Here is a 19596-nt window from a genome sequence, read left to right on the forward strand (position 1 = left end):
AATATTTAAAATAAATAGGGAGTAAGTAGCAAAGTAAGTTATATAACATAAATTTGTCAGGTATAATTCACTAGCATAGAGTTAAGATATGGATATTAATTTTTAAAGATAAATTTATATATATACTTGATAAAAAACTTCTTCAAAACTTATTTCTCTATAAGAAAATAAAGTTTGTTTTGGGCAATGAAGTAATAAATATGCCCAAAACTTATAAATGTATTGTAATACATCTTAAAATAGTACTCAATGAATTTGGAAATAAATTTAAAACTAAGTATTCTATTTTCATCAACAAAAATGATTTAAAAACCAATATTAATAAAACTAAAAATACATATAAATAATTATCATTCATAGTGAAGAGTATTCAACATTCTCATTCCCTCTTTCATCTCTTTCCCATCTGTTTTCTCCGATTTTTGCGTGACGGAGGCGTGGCCGGAAGGGTGTGAAGTTGTAGGAGCGGGGTGAACCTCATAAATTTGCGGCGCTAATGCCATAATGCCGTTTTATGAAGATGAAAGTCGTGCGTTTATTTCATTAAACAAATAATAACAGCCGAAAATAAACCGCAGCAGCAGCACCAAGGCTTCCTCCCAACCCTTGGCTTGGCTTGGCTTGGCTTCGCTTGCCTTGGTCTGGTATTTGGCCCCAGCTATGCTCACCCTCCCTTCCCGCAGGACATGGTGCTGCCATCGTATCCAACGGCTTAATGAGTTGCTGCCGGCACATGCCTCATTGAAGGTCGAAAGGCTTACTCCCAGATACACTCCCCGCAATTGAATTTATGGCAGCACATGTACATGTTTGGGGCAAGGGCGAAACTGTGTAAATATTTCTTATGGCATTAACGCAAATTTGTTAACAAATTTGTTTGTGCCTACAAACGAATTAGCCGACATTCCCGGCTCGACGTCAATTAAGTCGCTGCTGATTCCCAACTTGCAGTCTCAATTCGGAGGAAGACTCTTGGAGTCCCCAACTCTGGGTTCCTCTCTCCCTGGGCGCGGGTAAATAAATCAGTCCCAATAGAATCTGCAGACATTTAAGTTGCCGAGCTGTACGGCTGGGTCTCATATTTCAAGCTGCTTGTTAAGTGCATGTTTTATGATTATTATCGCAATAAAAACTCGGAAGCTTCAGCCAACAGGCGCCTAGGCGCTGTGCCTTTGCCTTTGCCTTTGCCGCAAACAAGTAAATGATACGCCCTAGTCGCAATCCTGACTGCAGGACTCGCGCAGGGCAGACAGGTGGGCCCAGTGCCTGGCCGGGGCATTATAAAGGCAATAAGATTTTCAAAATACGACAATTTATGCAATAAACTTTGAAATTTATGCCATTTCGTCGGCACAGACGCAGCAGTAGCTGTAGCAGCAGTAGCAGACATCCTGTCCCCGATCCTTTGCCGATTTTTTGCCACGACTAAGCTAGCTCTTTCTGCTCAACGGTGGTGGTTCCTTTTTTTTCTTTATGGCCTGCCCGAGTGCTCAAGTATCCAAGGGGCTGACGTCTTAAAGTCAATCCTTGCGCTAATCCCCAGCAAGTGCGTTCCCGTTGACGATGCGACGTTCACTTTTGACTCTGCAACTTTATTTTTTAGATGGAAACGCTAACCGTTTCGGGCGAAACTCGATTGTCGCTAATGTAAATTTATTTGCGCCGAAAGTTGTGCGAGTTTTGGGCTTGGGATTTGCATGAAATGAGATAAGCAAGTGGCATTTTGCCTGGAAGGCAGAAAAACAAGGCCACTGCTGCTGCTCCTGCTGTTCTGTTGCGGCTTTGTGGGGTTAATAATAAGTGGAAGTTTCGCCAAACTGGTGGATGCTTATCCTTTTTTGTTGGCTTAAGCCTTTTCTGTTGGTAAAATATTTCTTAAAGGAATAATAAACATGTAGGTGGGTATATAAATGTATAATGATGTATACTTATTTATAACTGGGAATTATAAATATTATTGAACAACTTTTCAGTGATTTTAAAAATATATAAAATATTTGTAATGATTTTAGGGTTTTCATGAGAAATAAGTAAGCATTTTTTGAAACAGAATTTTGATATTATGACAAGTTCTTTTTAGTTATATGGGCATTTCCACAGAAAAGTCAACCACGGCCAAAACACTAAAACTTCTCTAAAATGTTTTTTTCCAACATAGTAACATAAGGAAATGGTCCAATTGATTAAATTTGAAGGGCTTTATCATATTCTAAAACAAATTTCGAAATATTTGAATGCATATTCGCGCAAACACGATTTTTCATTATTTTGATGAAAAACATCATAAAAATGGGCCTGTTTTCTTTTGTTAATTACATCCAAACCGAGGCATTATGCTTTGACTGTTGTTTACTAATATCACTAGAAGAATGCAAAAAGTCGAAATAAAATAGATATATGCTCTTCCAATTTACTTATAATAGTAAAAATTACATGCAAACTATGATGAAAAAATATGTCGCGTGCGAATATGATTAAAATTAAATAAAAAATAAACTACGCTATATTTCTGCTTGTAAATTAAAGCATATGAAAGTGACATTATTGCATCATATTTTAAAATTTGTTTCATTAAAAAAGTCCCTGCCGTTTCGTTGAAATCAGTGTTTAAACAGCTCGCCGCGAAAGTGACTTCTGTTTTTGTCGCGTGCGAATCCTTCAGTTTTTTTTAATTTTCTTAAAATTGAGCAAACACTCAAAATCAACATTTGCACCAATTATAGTCCTAGGCAAGAGCTATAAGTTAACATTTATAAAAATAAAAAAAATTAAATGTACCATACATTTTTTTTGATTTGAATGCGTACGAATGTCGCGTGCGACATTATGGAAATGCCCATATGTAGTTATACAAAATTATAAATAGATTTAGTTAGTAATTTATATATAAAAAACACTTTTTATTCTTTATCTAATAAATTATCCTTTACATGTGTAATAAAAGAAAACACACTCAACCACTAAGATGTCCTTGTAATCTGTCAAGTACTTAGGACTGAAATCAGCTCTTCAAAGAAACCATTTGTTTTGTTTTAAATTCTAGAAGAAAAACAGCAAATAAACCCAAAAAAAAAAAAACTCTTTTACTTTGTTGTCCATTTGATAATTAAAATTTTGTTGCCCACTCTTGGCCAAATCACCATTCCAATCCCTCTGGCTTTTTGGCCATGAAACGTAGCTTTATTAACTCGGCAAAAAACGGTAAATTATATGACTGCTGTAGGTGTTTATATAGCCATAGAGCCATAAACATTGTTCCGGGCCGACGCTATTGCAGCTTTTGTTAAAAAAATATAAAAAATATATTGCCTACTTTCCAACTGAACTTTTAAGCACCCCTCACCGCACCGTCAACCATTCGTCAGTTGATCCGGCCCTGAGTGTGTTTTTTTCTTCTATATATTCTTTATTTTTTCTCTTTTTCTGTTGAGCGAGGATTCCGGACGGGAGTCTCCTTTTTGGGGATTAGGCGAGCGGTCGACCGACCGCCCCTAATCTTTGGCAAATCAACACCCCGAAGAGAGAAAAACATTTCGGTGGAAATCTTTTTTGGCCAGCACACCTGCACCTTTCGCTAGGGCCATTCGGTTGGCCATTTTGGCTAAGCGAGCAATCCCCACCTGCAGCCGATTCATTTGATACCTTGGACTTCTCTGGAGGGTAAGAAAAGCTGCCAATTGAGACTATAATTTACTAGTTATAAGTGAAAGTTGCTCTAAAAATATTTTAAAAATATATTTACATATTTAAAAAGATAAGAAAGACTCATTAATACATTCGACATGTATTTCAACATATATGAAGCTGTCGGGGCCGTGGCAAGTACAAGTCCAGAAAATTCCCAATAAAAGCAGGCAGAGGTTTTGGATGATGTTGATGAGGAGGACAAACGATCCGTCTTCTTTCGAATTTATTTTCAGAGTGATAAAAGAGAGGTACCACTAATATGGCGACAGGTACATTTTCCCCAGAGATGCTCCCCTGGCGATATTGCCCCTTGTTCAGCATGAACATTCTCCCCCCCTCGCAAGAGGAATACTTGCGATCTACGAAAGGGAACACCGTCCGGAGAGGATGCTAACCCTTGTGCGCGCCAGGATAGGCGTGCACAACCGGCTGCGGGATGGAGACATATCCATTGGCGTGGCGGGCCGCCGAGGTCCGGATACAGGCGCCTGCTGGCGCTGCTGTGGCTGCCGCTGAGGCCGAGAATCCGAGGGTGGGTTGCGCCTTTGTCGGGGCCGCGAAGAGCGAGGCTGCCCAGTGTGGAGGTGCAGCAGCGTGTGATGAGCCTCCTTGCCAGACGGTTCGCGCAGTACTGGCTAATTAGTACCGCGCGGAGCCGCTTCACAGCCGGCAGTTGGAGAAACCGTTGGCAAACCCTCAGAGCGTGGACTCTCCCGCAGACTCGACATCTGTATACATTGCTCCCGGATGAGCGACGAGGATTTCGGTGGGTCGTTGGAGCCATTGTATACACGGATCTACGTTAAAAACAGAGAAATGGATAAATATGAAAATGAAGTGTTATGGATGAGGATGAACAAGACACGTGGACGGAACGACGACGTTGGATGACACAACTTAGGACTAGTAAATGTCAATTGGAAGGACTAATCTATTGAGGAGTCACTATGGTCAGTGGGGCCGTCCATTGGGAGGCGAATAATTTTCGCCGCTGGTCGTCGGATGACGCCCCATGTTGTGGCGGTCGAAGGTAGAAAAACGCTCCAGGCGGGGTATGGATATGGACCTGACTAGCAACTCTGGCTTTGGATGTCAGCCGATGGGTACACCAGCCATCAGTCGTTTCGACTCGGATGAAAATGGCAGCCCCATACGCGTCCTGGTACTGCAATTTGGCTGCAGGATGGAAACGCACCCATGTCGGACTACGAATTTCCCTCAGGATTGGATACCCTCTCAAAAACTCTTGCCACTTGGTCACAAGGTCGGTGGGGAGTGGCTGATCCCAGCCTAGCTCCCGTAGCCAAATTTCCTGCATGAAAATCTTGGCTCGGACTACGAAAGGCGATAACCACCCTGCTGGGTCGAAAAGTTTGGCTATCTGAGACAAAACCTCTCGTTTGGTGTAGGCAGTTTGCAGGGGGATCACCATTGGAACAAAAAAGAAACTATCGGATGTAGCTTGCCAACGGATCCCGAGAGTTTTCGCCGTGCTGGCATCTTCCAGCTCAAGGAAGTCTGCACTGACCAAATGTTCCCTCGGAATCGCTTGTAGGAGTCTTCTTTCGTTGGAGGTCCACTTGCGCAGTGGAAAACCGGCACTCTCGAGAGCCAGCCGAAGCTCTTTAATGGCTAAAACTGCCGACTGCCGAGTGTGAGCCCCTGCGAGCACATCGTCCACGTACATAAAATTCGAAATGATGTCGCTGGCCAAAGGATATTGGCCTCGGATGTCCTGAGCCAACTGCTGAAGCACTCTGATGGCCAGGAAGGGCGCACAATTTACGCCGAAGGTGACTGTGTCGAGTTCATTGTCACAGAGCTCACCGTATTTGTTGCGGAATAAGATTCTCTGAAAGCGCGTGTGATCAGGATTGACCCGGATTTGCCGATACATCTTTGTGATGTCCGCATTAAAAACATACTTAAAGAAACGCCATTTTAGAATCTGAATAGTCAGATCGGACTGTAGTACAGGCCCCGCATGAAGGATATCATTGAGGCTGTTCCCGTTTGATGAGGGATTGGAAGCGTTGGACACGACGCGAACCTTCGTCGTGGTGCTATCTGGTTTGAAGACAGCGTGATGAGGCAGATAAAAACTGCTAGAGTCGTCAGGGGAGACTTGGTGCATATGACCTAAGTCTAAGTACTCTCGAATGACTGAGTCGTACTGCTCCTTCAATGGAAGATCTTTACTTAATCGCATTTCGTTTCGGAGGTACTGAGCTAGTGCGATGGGTCTGGAATGTCCAAGCTTAATATTGTCCGGCTCTTTAAAGGGCAACGAAACAACATATCTTCCATCCTCACTTCTTTTGGTGGATCGGATAAAGTTCTCCTCGCAAACCGAGGTGGATTCCTTTACTAACTTCACTGGAACATCCTCCACCTCCCCAAATTTGGTGAGGATGCTGCCTGGTTTGGACTCGGTCACTGCTAATCGGGCTGAAAAAGAACAGATTCTGCTTATGGGACTCGTTGCAATAGGACCGCAAAGAGTCCACCCGAATATGGTCTCTTGACCAAGGAGTGTTCCACAAATATTGGAATGGGAGCCTCTGAGCATGATTGATGGCAGGATATCGGCACCAATAAGCACGTCAATCGGCGAGCTCCGGTAGAAATCTGGATCTGCTAGTTGCAGAGGTGGAAGATCCTTTAATGAATCCTCTGGTATAGTGTAGGATGGGAGATTCCCGGCTAACTGTGGTAGCACATACGCACAGGTTTCAATTTGGATATGGGGCTTGACGGGAGAACCTAGTCTGAATTGACAACGCTTACGGGGCTGAGCTGCAACGGAAAGGTTGACCCCTGAAACTTGCGCTTGGATGGACTCATAAGGCAACTTAATCAGGTTGAACAACCGTTCTGAGATAAAGGTTGCCTCGGAACCTGAGTCAATGAGAGCCCGTGCTGAGTATTTGATGCCCAAATGGCAAACTTCTATTATTGCCGTACTCAGGAGGACCCCTTGCGTGTTAACGGCAAGAAACGTTTGCACATTCGCTTGACCCGTCGATGGAGTGGACTGTATATGTTGCTGGATTGCTGTGGATGGATGGGACTGTTGGTCAGGCATAACCACTGAATGGACTGGCGGAGGGCCGCTTCGATGCAGGAGAGTATTGTGACGTCCACTGCAGGTGTAGCAATTATGCGTGCTGTTGCAGTCCCGGAGCAGATGCGTTCTTGCGAAGCAGTTCAAGCACAACTTCTGCTGTTTCACATGTCTCTCTCGATCTGCGACTGACATTCGCAAGAATAGAGGACATACACGGAGTGGATGGTTCTCTTGTGCACAGAGTTTACAGGATTGCGGGTTTACCGTAACTCTGTTTTCGAAGGTTTGGATCGACCGCGAGCTATTGTCAGCCCTCAGTGCCCTGGATTGAACGCTCGCGTTTGGCTTGAACTCCTCAATCGCCTCAAGCGTTCGATGACGATCTTTTAAGAAGGCCTGGAATTCAGCCCAGAGTGGAACCTCTGACTTACTTAGCAGGGACTGTTCCCAAAGAGCCAACGTTAGTTTTGGCAACTTGGACGAGCACAGGAAAACAAGCAGGCAATCCCAATTCGTGGTCTCGACTCTTGCTAATTGCAGGGCCGTTAAACAACCTTGGATTGTGCTCTCTAAATGCTTCAAGGATTTTCCGCATTCCTGGGCAACAGAAGGCAAATTAAACAAGATCTTTAATTGGCTATTGACCAGCAGCCTCTTGTTCTCGAACCGATTCTGCAAGTTTCTCCACGCTGACTCAAAACCATCATTGGTCAACGGAGATAAGGCCACAATGGATTTGGCCTCGCCGCTCGTCTTCGCATTGAGATGGAACAGTTTTTCGACTTCTGAAAGCCGAGGATTGCGTATATAGATGGCGGAGAAAAGGTCCCGAAATGTGGGCCATTGAACATAGTCACCATTGAAAACTTCGCACTCGACTGGAGGTAAGCGACATCCGCCCTGAGACGGCGTCAGATTGGAGGACTGAACAGACTGTTGTGCGCGTGAATCTGCAATGATCTCATTGAGGCTTGCTGCGCACCGCTCGTAAACGGTATAACAGTCGTCATACTTGGATTGCATGGCTGTTATTTTGTCTTTGCAGGTTTGACTGGCCACAACTTCGGAGCACGTCTCATATTCCTTTTCCACCTTGTCCCAGAGGGCCCTGATCTGCTCGAGTCGAACCCTACTCGTGTGGATGGACGGATTTGTGTCCTCATTGGTATTGATTCTGGCTTCAAACTGACTCACCCTATCGGTTATGGTCGTGAACTTCCTCAAGGCCCTGTCTCCCTCAGCTTGAGCCATTCTGCCACTTGCTCTAGTGAAGTGGGGAGATACGACTGACCTTGCGGCTTTTGTGGATGGAACAGACCGTGGAACTTCAAGCGACGTGCTCGAAGATCTTAGTGGAGTTGCGGTTGTCAATGGGCCTTTGCTGCGAGAGGGATTTTCGCTTTTGGAAGGCACAGTAGATTCACTCTTTTCCCTGACTCTGTGAGACTCTTTTTCCTTAGAAACGGCCAAAAAGGATTTTGGTTCCTCACCGTCACCAATTGGCTCTCGTAGCTCTCGTAGGAGCCGGAAAATGTAAGTGAGTGAGGTAGTCTATCGACTTTGACGTGGTTCGGAGAGGGGCCGCTGGATAAGCGCAAAAAAAAAAACCGAGTTAATCGAAAAAATGTTATCGATTTCAATTAGTACGGGGACGCTGGATGAAGCGTTCAAAATTGATGGTTATCGATTTTAAATCAATACAGGGACGCTGGATAAAGCGTTCAAAATGGTTATCGATTTGAAGGATAAGGGGGCGCTGGATGGCGCGTTGACACGGATGTACTCGGTTCGAAAGATATGGGGGCGCTGGATAACGCGTAGAACAAATTAATCGAAAAAAATGTTATCGATTTTAAATCAATAGAGGGACGCTGGATAAGCGCAGGAAAACAGAGTTAATCGAAAAAATTATATTTATCGATTTGGAATAAGTGCAGGGACGCTGGATAAGCGTAAATAAACAAATAATACTCGAAAAGGATGTTATCGATTTTAAATCAATACAGGGACGCTGGATAAGCGCAGGAAAAACAGAGTTAATCGAAAAAATTATATTTATCGATTTGGAATAAGTGCAGGGACGCTGGATAAGCGTAAATAAACAGATAATACTCGAAAAGGATGTTATCGATTTTTAAATCAATACAGGGACGCTGGATAAGCGCAGGAAAACAGAGTTAATCGACAAAATTATATTTATCGATTTGAAATAGAACCGAGAAAAAATATGTAGAATCAATTATTCGGGGACAAATAAATGTTTGTCGAAAAATACTGTGGGGTTGGAAAGTGAAGACAAAAGGATAAATCGAAAATGTATGCTTAATCGGAACGGTGTACACGATTTGGAAAAATTAGGTTGTAAATTAGTCGAATTGAAACTCAAAAAACCAATAATGCAAAAAAAAATGCACCCAAGTGTGAACGGCTCATTAACAGACGCGTATGGTAATAGCGTCGCAACCTTGGCGGCCAGTACTTACATACATATGTATTTACGCAAAATAAACAAACAAAAAAACTATTAAAAACGCAGATTTTTTAATTTTGTTTGTTTCACTTGGTTTTGTGTTTGAATGCAGCGACACTGATAGCTGCCGATGCTCAATTGCCGGTCCAGCAATTTATGTATATGGATATGTGCATATATGTATGCACGTATGATCGGCCAGCTGGAGGAGGGGGTTATCTTTATTTATCTTTTTGTTTTGTTGTTAATGTGCAGTGGATGGAAAATATGTATATTTGTGGTGGATGGAATATGATCTTTATTTATTTTCTCTTCTAAATGCCGCCGATTTGTGAACCAAAGGTGATCTCCATATGTATGTTCATAAATCGGCAATGTTCGTACATACCTATGTGCGTATGCAAATTGTGTAAGTATGTATGTACGTACATATACTACGGAATCGGTGTGGATGTATGGTTTTTTATGTATGGAAAAAAAAACTGGATGTAAACCCTTTCGGATATTGGCTGATTTAGAAAATAGGAAAGGGGCATATAGCCAAGTAAACACATGCATATATATACATATACTACTGCCCAAGTTGGTAGTGCTTTAAATAAATTGGATGCAGCAGTATATCTACATATATATGCATGTATGTACATACATATATGATGGGAATTTCGGCACCGTACTTATCTTGGCAAAAAAGGCGCTGGAATATCTCGGGCGAAGGACCAAAAATGAAGCTGTCGGGGCCGTGGCAAGTACAAGTCCAGAAAATTCCCAATAAAAGCAGGCAGAGGTTTTGGATGATGTTGATGAGGAGGACAAACGATCCGTCTTCTTTCGAATTTATTTTCAGAGTGATAAAAGAGAGGTACCACTAATATGGCGACAGGTACATTTTCCCCAGAGATGCTCCCCTGGCGATATTGCCCCTTGTTCAGCATGAACAATATATTTTAACCTTTATTTTGCTTTAACAAACTGTTCACCGGGTATTACATAGTCGTCGCCCTTACATTTTACGTTCCCATTTGGACATTTTTTTGTGGGCTTCCTTGACAATATCCTCGCACCTTTTGCTGATTTTTATTTCGATTTTATTTTGGCATTCGGCATTTTATTGAGGCCCTTTGCCACGCCCCCTGACTGGGAGCCCAACCTTTTCTCGTGATTATTACTATGACTTTGACGCCCGAGGACATTGCTCTGCTTTCGGTCCCAGATCATAAACGGCCAAACGAGCTTTTGAGCGTAGTTATGTATTTCTTTCGCCATTTCTGCTTGTTTTTATACATTTTTTTTTTGCCTATTTCGCCACGCCCACACTACAGACATACATAAACCCATATACATATATACATATATATAAAGAAAAAAATGTGTAAGTGGGCGGTTGCGTAATTTCCTAGTATGACCATAAAATATGGCAACAAATTTTATGCGCAAGGAAAAATCTCAATTATTTGGCAATCAATATTATAGAGAGACCCCAATGCCATTCGGCGGCCATAAAGGGCCTATAAATTATACAATAAATGTCATTGCCAATGTCCTTGAATCGGGGGGATTATTTAACATAATTTAAATTTATGTTTGTAATCGACGCCCGAGGAACAAGGTTGTCGACAGTTTGACCGGAAGTCGGTTTAGTGCGCCTCAGTCACTGTCTATGTCTCGGCATTGTCCTTTTCCCCGAGGACTCGTTAATCAGCGTTTTTTACGCTTGCCTGCTAATGATCTGTCTGTCGGTAGCTCCGCCCATGTCTGTGTCTCCGCTCGTGTCTGTGGCTGTGTGGGTTATATATCCCTGTAAAAGTAGCAGTTAAGGTATAGGTGTTGTGTCCGCCATTTTCCAAGGATCTGCGGCGGCTGCGAAGGCGACTTTATCGGCGGCTGTCCTCTCACTCTGAAATTAAGTTAAGTTATCCTTGGGGCCCCTGGCAAAGTCGTGACTATGGCAATTGATTTGCCGTGGGAAAAGGTTGTCCTTCTTCCATCTTAAAGTATGTGCGAAGGGAAATAAAAGTTGGAAAAGCAGGCTGTGAGGTAAGATTATCTGATGAACTTAAAAGTTCGGGGTCACCGGGCGCCCATTTCAACAGGTCAAATGAGAACAAATGAGGGTTTTTTTAGGGAAGTTCTTAGTATGTATTTATGTTTTAACAAAAAGGGAATTATTGTAATGATTTTGATACATTTGATACATAACTTTATTTTAATGTGAAAAGGAAAGCTATTAAAGTGCTGGTTTAATTAATTGTTATAAATTATTGATTACCTACTAGACTTTTCGAATATTTGCATTAATATAACTTTGATCTTTTTTTATTATAAATAATTATCATAAATATAAGTTATCAATATTTATTTCTTATTGTCAGTCATCTTTTAAATACACAAAAGATCATGCAATCAAAGTTATATTTTGGTAAACCTTTATTTATGCTTCCTTGTTTGTACTTTCTGCTCAAAGGACCTTAGACTTTGGCAAACTTAAGTTAGAGTTCTGTTTATTGAATAGTTTAATTGGGCATTTGGGGGCGGCCATTCGATTGGAGTAACCAGTGGGTTAAGGAGGTTGCTTTTGGGGAATAACAACGGCAAAATCAAACAACCTATTGGGCCAACAACTGTTGGCTGTTTCCAGGAAGTTGCAGGTTGTTCGTTCGACTCGTGTGACAAACATCTCCAAACGCACACACACACACACGCAAGTTTGTCTGTCATTTTGACACACTTTCAGCAATTACAACAATGTTTGTTTGCACACTGCTGCGGCTACTGCCTCTTCGTGGCTGCCTCCTCCCTTGGCCCGCTCCTAGATGACGATGGCGATGATGGTGACATACTTGCAAACACCTACATAACACGCCAAGCAACATTTATAGCAGTCCCCAAGCCGTGTGATATGGGGGCGGTGGTTAAGAGGAGGTTTCAGTGGGGTTTGTACAGGGGTTTTGTGGGGGTTTCAAAGGAGGTTTCATACAAGGTTTTAGGGGGGTTTCAGGACCCGTCTCGTTGGGTAACTCGATTGCTGTTGCATATTTGATTTCAATTGAATTGCCGTTGAGTGCTGTGCACACTCACTGGCATACACACGCACACACACACCGCATACAGGGGGTGGTGGGGGCTACGGCAATGCAACGCTTATTTGACAGTTGATTTGACTACATTTTCAAAGTGATTGACATTTGGCACATAGTATGGGCCAGGGAATGGTCATGGCTATGGAAATGGTCACGACTATGGAAATGCCAATGAGCAGCGGCGGTTCATCGATAGTTTCTATCCTCTTGGGGTGGGTAGCCACAAATAGGGTCAAAAAAGTATGAATTATCTTAGTTAATATTGTTGAATTTTAAATATATTATATATAGATAATGTAGGCATTTTTGCTGTGATTAATTTCTAAATTTATAAAACATTGAGTTGTATTCAATCTAAAAATACGTTAAATTTGTATGATTACACCTAAAACTTCACTAGAAACAGAAAACTAAAGTTTAAATGATACTAAGAATCAAGGAAAATATTTGGAAAATATTTACCGACTTAAAATTAAATCATATAAATAATAATTTTTATTTTTTAGGATAAAAGAGTCATACAAGGGATGCAGGGATATATCAAGAAATTCCAAGACACTTAAAAAAACATTTAATATACGAAATTATAATTTTTCTAGGTCCTGAACTACTCTTCTCAAATACATATATTTTTCAAGACATTTAAACTGAAAAATCATATAATTTCATCCCCAATTGTCCTTTTATTCCCGCCTTCGACTCGCTTTAATGCAAAACTTATTGCGAATCATTTGAAATTGCTGGTGGTGGCCGAGTTGAAATTGTTTTGCGTGCTGCTGCATAGTTTGAAACGCATTAGGCCAAAAGCCCCTCAAGTTGGCCCGAAATTAGTTGCCATCGCTGGCTGTGATGTTGCTGCGGTGGCTGTTGCTCCAGACAAACTGGAGGTCAGGACATTGGGCCACAAGCAAGGCTTGTAACTCATAGCACTTAAGGGTTCACTGGGGTCGCCCGTTAGACATATATATACTATATATAGAATCCCCTGGCTATGTCCATAAACTCATTTGCTTATCAGCAGCACGGAAGCGATGTGCGAAAGCGCGGCAAATTGTTTCGCCAGCCAGAAAACTTGTTTTGAAATACTTTGCTGTCGAAAAACCAGAAAAGGATACAGACCAGGATCCAGGAAGCAGAAGTAGCAGCAGGACCGGAACCAGTTTCGACCCGCCCAGTTACCAGAAACAAATGATGCAATAGAATTTTATGAGCCACACTAAATGTGGCTAATAGATTTCAACAACGTGGCAATAGAAAAGATACAGCCAAAGTCTGAGCCGAGTTGCTGCCGCTTCTTGGCCCTTTACTATGTGTGTGTGTGGGCTTGGCGCTTTATTACAACAATTTATTTTTATATTTGTTTGACAAGTTGCGTAGAAATGGGCCAATGTGAGCGCATTGAGCCACTGAAAATCGCTCAAAAACTTCTAAAGGGCGGAGACTTACACAGTTACAACACACTTACTTTTAGATATAAGGACTTACACTTGAAGATAAATATTGAGAAAAGATTATTTAATATTTAAGAGCATTATTCATTCGATTTAATTCACAAATAAACAAAATAAATATGACTATATAATTTATAAAATAAAATCAACAAATTATTTAATTTATATTTGAGATTTTGGACAGAAAAGTTGAAGTTTTACTTTTTAAAATGTTCTCAAAATTGTTTAAATTAATTTTAAAAATTTACTACCCTATGTTTTAATTATTTACTGCTGTTACATATAAGTTAAAATTGTGAAAACTACGAAATTAAGTTTCAGCTTTCTTTAAAAAACTAAAATCTTTAATCACATATAAAGTTTCCCTCGGTGCAGCCACCCACACACGGCCAGAGACTTACACTAATGTGCATACTTTGTGGGTTAGTTGTTCTCCCAAGTATTTAGCCGAAAGTATTTTAATTTGTCGGGGCAACTTTTTTATGCCGTCGTAAGTTTTTGCGGCTTTGGCCGCATTTGAATTTATGTCCGGGCCACAACTTAATATTTTGTCAAATTCCTCGAGCTCAGAGGCTTGGGCTTTTCCTGCAAATGATTATCAATTTGGCACCCCCGGAAAAGTGGATTATTTTCAGCAACCTCCTGCAGCTCCTCCCCCTCTGTGACCCCGAAGGAAAATCACATAAATGCGACACTCATTTCGGTTGATGCCACCTTGGGGCGTGATTATGAATTGTGAGCGCAGATTTGATGTTCTGACTTTTTCGCATGCAAATGCTTCTTGGCCCCTAACAAAGCGTTCGGAATTCTGCGGAAAATGCTGTGAAAATAACAGGAAAGAAAAACATAAAGATGGGAGCGGCTCAAATGAAGCCATTAGAAAGTTGGCAAAGAAATTTAATAAGCTTCCCACAGGCAGAACCTGCCAATGAACTGGCAGCTGAACAAACAGCGACTAGATCCAAAAAAATCGGAGTGGCCAAGTCAACCTTTTGAGGTAACCGGAGCGGGGCCAATTTGTTACCCAAAAAATCAAAAAAAGAAGCTAAAAAATTTCCCCTTTGCATGCCAAACAAAACAAAAAAGAATAAAGACGGCGAGAAATCAATTTTGAAGGCTAACAGCAGGGGAAGCATTTTTTTTTGTGCAAAATTCAGTGCAAGCTGCTGCCCAAACAAACGACCCATGTCAATTACGAGCTGAAAGCAAATATATTACAATATCATAAAAATGAAAACTCAAACAGCCAGAAGTCGACTGGCAATAAGAAAGAACTTTTGGTCCCCGTACCGCCTTCGATTCTTGGTCCTCGATTCCTGGGATTCTGTATTGCCGCCAAAAGCGCAGCACAAACAGAAATGAAGAGGGGTCGAGAAAAAAAGCAAAAAGAGGGGGGGCAATGAAGAACACTTTGTAGCAAAGACTCAAGTTACCAATGGCCCTCATTATACCCTGAAATTTGTGCGGTATATTGGCTGAAAAGAGGGACTCACAATACCTTAATGTAAGTTACTTCTTCCTAGTTATTTTAATTATTTTTAACATTTCAAGGCATATTTAAAATTCAAAGTTTTATTAAAATGTAAACGTAAATGTTATTTCATCACTTTAAAAAAAAAATATGATATAAAATCAAACTATAACTGATAATATTTTTTAAAAAACCAATAGTTTCCTTTACATAAAACTACTCAGCCCAAAATAAATATTACACCATTTAATTTATTTGTTTTTCTAAAATTAAAAATCATCTCGAAGCCAGGAAACTAACTAAAACTCAATCATCAATTTTTTAAAAATTTTGTAAGCTTTAAAAAAAGGATATGTAAATGTTTCTTTAACCCGCTGATTGCGATACCTGAGGGCATTCACTATTCCGCTTTCTTCGCACTATAGCCCCACCCATCCTGACGCTTTTTTTTCCACTCTGTTTATTTTTAGCAAATTGCGCGCATTGACTAACTTTCGCCGGGCACGAAATGCCGAAACGAAACGAAACCAAACCAAACTGAGCGAAAGTTGCGAGTTGGCCCAGGCCAATAGCCAAAGGCCAAAGGCTAGTAAAGTCCGGGACTCGGCAATCAAATGTTGCCGATTTTACTTTGTGTTGAGTGCAACTTAAATAAATGATCGGAAAGCGGAAACAGCGTGGTATATATATAGCATGTACTAGAATCGAAGTGATTTAAGGGGTGAAAGCCAGTGAGGCGGGAATGAGCTTTAAACTTGCATGCTCCGGCGGAGCCATAATTTGCTTTTGTCACATAACCAGATACCGGACAAGCGAGAGAGAGAGAGAGACTGAGAGAGAGGAACGCGGCCAACTGGCTTTTGGCCATAATGAGCAAAACCATAGCCTCATCCCAAGTAGGATGCAGCAGGATGGCCGTGACTCTGGCCAAATGATAAGCAAGCAGAGGGCGAGGACGAGGGCTCCTGTTTGCCATGAGGTCGGAAATCTGAGGTCTGGCCCATGTGCAATGGGGCTCGTAGCCTGGGACATGGGCGATAATTGAAACTATCATTAAGCCAGGCCAAATCCTTTGCCAAATAAGTTGCCTCCGCCTGTCGCATTTCCCTCGCAGAGGAAACTCTTCTACATATATTTTTTTTCCTCCTTTTTTTTTGCCACACTTCTAAGGCGCTTTTGTTTGATGTTGCCATTGGGTCAGGTAAGCTGGCCAGGACCATCAATGATAAAGACACTGAGGAAATTGTAATTACAAAGAATATATATTTTTAAAAGGTTTCTAAAACCTTTTATAGGGTGTAAATTCTGAAATAATATTGAAAATGATTTTAATTTTAATTAATTTAATTTTATAATGTTCTCTTTTGAAATATAAACCTTTTTCCTCTGTGCACTTACAAATGATGGCAACTTAAAAACTTTAAATCTGCAGCCGTAGTGCTGCAGATATTGTATCTTTGTGTGCGCTCCTCCTGGTGATCCTGTTAACTTTTGCCTTGACTGCCCCGCAATGCCGTCCGGCTCCTCGCTTCGGGCTCAGTCAGGAGTACCTGGAGCTCAGGAAACCGGATTGCTTATGAAATATGCAGCAGCCCCACTCATTGGCAGCACATTTATGCGATTAGGTGCAACAGGAACTGGGCCAGAAACAAGGGCTGCGAGCGGAAACAGGAACTGCCAACTACCAACTGGCAACTGCCAACAGCCAGCTGTCAGCCGACGGTCGGGATTTGGAGGACCCAAGGAAAGGCACAGGATCGAGACCAAAGAAACTGCTGCGTTGACAGAACGCATAAAAAGCTACCCTCTTCACACACGCAAGGAAATCAACAAAAAGGAAAAAAAAAAGCAGAAGCAAACGCAATAAAAAGGCAACAAGCCACTGACAGTTGTTTTTGCCCAGCTTTTCCCTCCCCTCCCTTTCGGCAAACAAAAAACACCAAGAAAAAGGTGACAATGGTAGAGGCGGAAAAATGGCCAGAAAATGGGCATTTCCGGTCCTCAAACGCAACTCAACTCAACTCGTTTGCCGGATCTGCAGCATATGCGATATTGGTGTGCGGTGTGTGGACAGCTTGTAAGAAAACCGAAACCAAATCAACAAGGACTACAAGGACTGCGAAAACGATAACGAAACTAAACAACTGCTGGCGTCGGCCAAAAGCAGGCCCCATTAAATTATTAATGCCGAACCAATAAGCTGGAAATCGCTTTCGTGTCCATTTGCAAATTTTAAATCCTTCCTTTGGCACACAGACACGTGTGGCACACTCGAAAATCTAAAGGGAAGTCCTTAAAAATGTACATGAAAAGCTTTTAATATTCAGGAAATGGGTAAAAATATTTGCTATAGATAAATAAATTATAATAACAACTTTTTCACAATATAAATAAATTGTTATTTAATTTAATAGATCTAGAGGAATATTCATTGCTTTTAATTTAAAACAATTTGGGGTTTGGATTCAGGTGTATGTTACTATTTCTTCAGAAGCAATATTCTGCTCAATTGTTTCAAATAAAACGATGTTTAGCTCCATTTTTAGTTTAGCGAACTCTAAAGTACTTTTAATTTCTTTAAAACCCGTAACTAATACACTCTTTTTCCCAGTGCATTTCATACAATGACTACTGCTTATCGTACCACAATCGCTTGGTGTATAAGTGGCTGGACTTCTCTCATTTATAAAGCCATTTTTCAATTGTTTCCAAACTCCGCCGGTAAATGCTGTATTTAGTCGGAAATAATCGGCATTAAAATATTTCCCTGCAAGCCGGGGCATTGTGCAACCGAAAATCTGGCATAATCATTAACTTCCGAGCGAATAGCCGAATGGGTTTATCTATTCGAGTGGCTACGAGCGGATATCTGCGGCGACCATCAAACTGCGCCATCGGGACCAAAGATGATGGCAATTGGGATTGTTGCGTGGGTGGTGCTCCGTTTCTAGTTTTCGATTAATGCTATGGATTTTAGGTATGGGAAAAGAACGATATATTAATCGGATTTTTTTAAATAAGGTTTTTTCCTATCGGAAGGTTAATTTTGTGTGTTTACTAAAATGGGTTTTCTGTGCAATAGAAAACATTTTAAATATACAAAAATGATGAATATTTCTAAAGATATTTTATTTAAACTTTTAAATCGATATTTGATCGATATTTTATGATACAAATTACATTTTTCTTATTTCAGAGTCTTTTAAATTTTCTGGGTATATTATTAATAGTTTTATCATATTAATAATTATAATGTATGTATTATGATATAAACGAAATAAATATTTAATTACTATTCGATATTTTTAAAATAATTTTTTATTATATAATTTGTTCAAAATACCACTTTTCCGCCGTTGCTTTCTGCCCATCTCTAGTGAAACTCCAACTGCTCGGTTGCAACTCGTTTCGTTGCGATGGCTGTAAGCCCCTTTTGCTGTGCCGCATTGTGCAAATTACAGCTGATTGAGTTTAAGCTGCAAATGCACTCGTCCAACAGAAGGACAGAATCAGAGTCAGAAACAGGAGCAGGAGAAGGATCAAGCGCAGGAGCTGAACCAAAAGCAGAAGCAGGAACAAGAGCAAGGGCTATAAACCGAAATTGCAGCAGTCGAGTGGCTTGTTTGCAAATGGGCTAGCATAATTTTTGGACGACCGAGCGGGCGAGCGCTTTTGTTTCCCTTTCCGAAGTCCATTTTCCCCGCCCCCGCTTTTCCCCGGGAAATTGATGAGTGGCGAGCGTGGAAAAGACACGTAGTCTTCTGCGCCGGCTTCATCTTCGGCTGCCACTGACAGCCGCAATAAAAGTTAAAAAATGTTGCCAACAATTTGGTCCGAAATGAAATGGGTTCGGGCAACGAGTCAATCGATCAACTCGCGCAGTGCCAGAGAAAATTCGCCTTGATTTTGACATATTTTCGTCACAGTCTTCATTTGGCTGCCTTTTTGTCCTTCTCCCTCCCTTTATTTTTTGTTCCTGTATTCCTGGCAAGTATCCTTTAAAGTGGCGCCACTCGGCGAAAGTTTAATTAAATTTTCACAAAATTGTTTGCCCTGCAATAACAAAGTAGCAAAGTTGCAAAACTACGGCTGCAAGTTCTTAGGCAGCTTGCTAATTTGTTTGACAAACAGCGCGGTTACCGTTCGTAAGGGAACCGAAGCCCCCTGCCGTTCTCCACTTTTCACTTCACTTGCTAAAAGCTAAAGGGAGAGTGGGTTTTTCCAGTTTTTCCAGGGGAGAAATGGGTTGAAAAACGGCTTTGGCTTGGGCTTAAGCCGGCAAACCGCATTACCACAATTAAAATTAGAAAGCAACGTGCTGGCACTTTCTGTGCAATTTAAATTGTTTGGCTTTGCGTTGCGCATACGCC

The sequence above is a fragment of the Drosophila kikkawai genome, chromosome 3L (assembly GCF_030179895.1).
Source record: "Drosophila kikkawai strain 14028-0561.14 chromosome 3L, DkikHiC1v2, whole genome shotgun sequence".
Classification (NCBI taxonomy): Eukaryota; Metazoa; Arthropoda; class Insecta; order Diptera; family Drosophilidae; genus Drosophila; species Drosophila kikkawai.